Source organism: Beta vulgaris, chromosome 4 (assembly GCF_026745355.1).
Source record: "Beta vulgaris subsp. vulgaris cultivar EL10 chromosome 4, EL10.2, whole genome shotgun sequence".
Taxonomy (NCBI): domain Eukaryota; kingdom Viridiplantae; phylum Streptophyta; class Magnoliopsida; order Caryophyllales; family Amaranthaceae; genus Beta; species Beta vulgaris.
In genome coordinates, this window is record NC_079205.1 from 42,602,970 (window position 1) to 42,607,868 (window position 4,899).

Genomic DNA, 4,899 nt, shown 5'->3' on the forward strand with positions numbered 1-4,899 from the left:
GTAACTATTGCAACTACGCTTTGATTCTCATACTCTAATCCCATAAATTTCTACAGAAAATCCGGTAGAGTTTCCTTTGAAAATAGGACAACGCTAAAGCGAGAAATAATATGAACCTGTTACAATTTCAATTTATAAAATAATTCCAAATCCCAAAGCTCAACAACCTCAACGCTTTCGCGGAGCAACAATCAAAAGAGAATCAGGAGCACTAACGATTCTTAACTATAAACAATTAAAACAAAAGTTTGATAACTAATTATTACAAGTTAAACGTCCTCACTTTGGTAACAACTATGATACTACACCGTCTCGTATCAGCTTCAACTCGAAAAAGATTAACCCACGACTTCAACCTGAAACATTGAAGAAAACTGCCACCCACCAAGTGACAGGCCACAGAAACGACAAAACAACATACACATCAGCAAAGCTGAGTACTAAACCCGTAAATAAGAGTAACACATGCTTTGGTGGCTTTTACTTGAAAACGACTCTCAACAATCATCATGCTCAGAGTAGTCACCCAAGTTATAATAAGGTATAACATTAGTCCTGTCGCACATATACATGCAATACCATCATTCAATTCATTTCATAGTACAAGTCGTTCATACAATTGCAAACACAAGAAGGCAATTCCCACGGAATCACAACACAGACACACTTCATAACTTTATTTAGTTACCTTTCAAGGTAATACGAATCTAAGTTGTTTACCATATGAGATACACATAACATACCTTATTTCCTTTAGTTGATTTCTTATCAGAAATCCAACTTAGATTCTTAAATACCGTTCTAATCATTTTCTTATACCTTTACAACCACTTCCTCATCATGAATCAAATAACATGACAACACTCTATGATATGATTCTTTATCGGGAATCCACATAACAAGATACGATTCCTTATTGGGAATCCAACATCAAAATAACTTACTATGATCTGCTTCCTTATCAGGAAACCAATATCGATATAACTTTCCTACTCTGCGATACCATCCTTTTTAACCAGGGGGAAAGAGAATGTCGCGGAGGAGACAAAGCTTACACTCCGACAGTGGGGTCGTCACCCAACCATTCGCTTTACTTTTGGCCAATAACCGCGACTAGTCCGGAGTACATTTTTCCGCTGATTTCATCAGCCATCCACAGGTTTCACATTACCTGATATAACGCCCGATTATCGCCCCACAGAGCAATGGGCAGGTTTCCCTGTGGGGCCCCCAAGGTTCACAGTCCATGGGGAACTGTTCATGTCACCTCATCCATCGACTAAGACGAGGCTACTTTCCCCTTTTAGCTTCCTTTCGAGTATCGTTCATAACTCAATCAGATCATTCATATAACTCATCCAATGATTTAGTAATTCTTAATAAACGATCTTTTAATACGAACCAAACCAAGTAATCTCCCCTGTAGATAACCATAATCATTTGACATATAACTCTTATAAATACATATTTCAAATTGATGCATACATGGCTTTCAATTCAAATTCCAATTATTAAGCTTGTGAGCCACAACTGGTAGTAAGTAATCATGTCGATGAAACATCCACAACAATATCACTAGTTCTCTCACTTAGAATTAACTAACGAGAGTTATCAAGCCAATTCCACACAACACCTACCTTTGCATTTACATAATTCATACTACTTCTCTTTTCATACTTATTAATCTATATTCATCTTGTTAATAGTATTCATTATCAAGACTTGACAACACTTACCATACCTATGTCTCTCTCTTAGAATTAACTAAGGAGAGTTATTGAACCACTTACGCACTAACTCATACTCTTGTATGTAAATAGTTTATACCCCCTTTATACTTCATGATTACTAATCGACATTTAACTCAACAATGATAACAACCGTTATCAAGCACCAACAACAATTACCATAGGTCTCTCTCTTAGAATTAACTAAGGAGAGTTAACTCAAACTCCATAACTCGAGGTTCACCAATCAAAGGTAGATTTCAGTGACTAAGTATGGTTCTAGTCATACCATTAGCTGAATTCTAATTAACATGATAAAAAATAAACCCATCTAGAAACCATACTCACACTTACATTGATGAGTCAACTCCTTTCCTAATTACAGAACAATTGAATCAAATAATTAAAGCTCCTTTAAAGTAATCATTACCCTTGTATTTACTTATCTACAAAAAGTTCACATGCTAATTCATTTATAGTACTCTATTTATAGTTATCAAACCAACTCCCTTTCTAAAAACCCACCTTCGTAGTCTAGGCCACAATTTATTAAACTATCTCCATTATCCTCATTGTTAGCGATGATTAGTTAATCTTTATCAAAACTATTTCTAGCTCTAACCAACTCGCATCTTTTATTTAGGAGTCAATTCAAGTGAGTCTCTTACAAATTGACTTTAACTAACTCCACTCTTAATTATTTAACAAAAAAGTAGCTAATAATATACTTTAGAACATTAACCAAATAAAAGTAGTTTACTGAACTACTAGATTTACTTAGTAAGCATTACTAAAGGAAATGGGCATCCTAATTCTCTTTTTATAACTCTAAATAGGTGTTTTAACTACTGTATTAATCCATTTATGAGGTGTTCTCCCATCACATTAACTCAGATATATTTACATATTAACCTCACTAATAGACTTTATGAGCTATATACTCCTTCTAATAATCTTGATATATTAACATTTAGCTAATTCCTTCCTTTCATAAAACTAATTGCATCATAGAACAAAAATCACATTAAATGTCATTGGTAACCAAAACCATCTCATCATACAATAATCCCTCAACTAACTCCTGCAACTAATTCCATTAGGTGAGATATGCACCCACTAATGAGTTCTATATGAAATCCAAAATCACAACAAAGTTTCACATCATAGTAATTAGATTCCAATCACAAATCATCACTCCTTGTGCAACTTCTCACCAACATTAAAGCTGAACTATTAAAATTGCATGGTTGCTAAACGCAGGCTCACTTTACTAACGCAGCTTTAAAAAAAACCCAAAAAACCCTTATTATCATATTCTTTCTAAAAACCCCTTTCTCTCTCTAAAAATATTCTCTCCTCCTGTCTAACTGTTAGATATAAAAAACTTCATCGAAGATCTACAAATTTTAATTTGATATTCAATGGACCAAAATTTTGACCCAATCGAATTTCAATTTGATGTAAGTTGTGAATTTTTTTTCGTAATTATGATGCAGGTTGTGAATTTTTTTTCGCAGATTCAAGTTGTAAATTTTTTTTTCAAAATGTCTGTTTCGTGTAGACTACACGAAACAGATGATTCCGTTTCGTGTAGATTACACGAAACAATTGATTCTGTTTCGTGTGGACTACACGAAACAGATGATTCTGTTTCGTGCAATCTGCACGAAACAATTGGATCTGTTTCGTGCACCTTGCACGAAATACCAATATTCCCTTCAAAATTCTGAAAGAAAGTTGGACGAAATTCAAAAAACTTATTCGCTTGATGTTGAACTCGAAATGTGTATAATATCTAGTAATTTATCAATTTTCCAACATTTTCGAAAAGATTGAAGAGCTTGGAAACGAATTTGGGGTATGATGGTGGACGAATTTGTGAAATTTCGTGAACCAGAAATCTTCGAAGAGGAAGAGGGTGATGAGAGAGGAGAGGAAGAGGGAGAAATGAGTTGTGAGTGAATAAGGGTAATTTTGGAATTTAGATGGGTTGTACATGGTAAATGAAAGTTGCATTTAGCAACCCCATAAAATTATCAAACCACTATATTCTCATAACACTGAATTTGAGTTCTGAAATAAGAAAAACAGGACGAAGAGGACTTAGGTTTTTACCGATTGACAGTAACCCAAGGCAGCGACACATCAACCATAACCACCACCACCACCTTAACAGCACAACAACAATAACAACAACAACGCAGCAACAACGATGATAACACAACAACAATAACGCAACAACAACAATACAACTGCCACCACCGCAACAACATATCAATATAACAACAATATTAGTTCTTTCCAATTTAAACAAATAACAATTCAACATATATATTCACATAATCAACCATCGAACACTTTCATAATAAAAACCCAATTTTATAACTTTAATGGAATATAAATTCAATTCACAAAAGAAATTAGAATGGTTAGTACCTTTGGTACCCGACAAATTACGAACACCCATACACAGCGTCGGCGTCGACGGCGGCATCAGGCGCAAGGCGGCAGCAACAACCAATAACAGCGAGAGCGAGAGCAAGAACAGGGGAGGGGAGTTCGCGCCTTCGGCGAGTGGTGACGGCGAGCCGACGAGGCTGAACAGCAGCATCGCGACGCCAGCGACATGATTCCGGCGGTCCGTCGTCGAGCAACAATTAAGATCAGCAACAATAGCGAAGACGAAGAGAACAGAGGAGTCAATAGAAAAAAGAAGAGATGCGATGGTCGCGGGTCCGACGATTAGCACAGCTCTGACGAGCTTGGAGACGCCGGTGAAAAATCAAGAGGAAACGCGAGGACGGGGGTGAGAGAAAAATCATGGGGTATCGGGTTTTTTTTTTGGGCTCCTTCGAGAATGAGAGAGCAGAACCATGTTTGCGTCCTTTGTGAGAATGACACGAGAGAGAGATAATGAGGTGGGTTTGGGTTTATCACCAAACCGACAAAACCAAAAGGAAGTGTTCGAGTTCCAACTAAAATAATCGAATAAAATATAATAATAAAAATGTGTCCCAACTTTGTTTTTCGTTTTGGACATATGCACCCAACTAAAATTTAATCCCTTATATTCAAAATAGTTCTAATAAGAATGATTTTGTAAAATTTAAATTAATAGATATATTACTAATACAACGACTAAAATGTCACATTCTCAATCAAATAAAATATG

The 4,899-nt window shown here is 35.7% G+C and overlaps 1 long non-coding RNA gene across 1 annotated transcript; it reads right to left on the reverse strand.

Moving 5' to 3' along the window:
- Window positions 1-207: 207 nt before the first annotated feature.
- LOC130590987 (uncharacterized) lies at window positions 208-4,282 on the reverse strand. Its single transcript, XR_008968871.1, has 2 exons — window positions 4,164-4,282; window positions 208-374 (listed from the first exon to the last, which is right to left on the reverse strand). It is a non-coding gene; the product is annotated as an uncharacterized LOC130590987 (long non-coding RNA).
- Window positions 4,283-4,899: the final 617 nt, after the last annotated feature.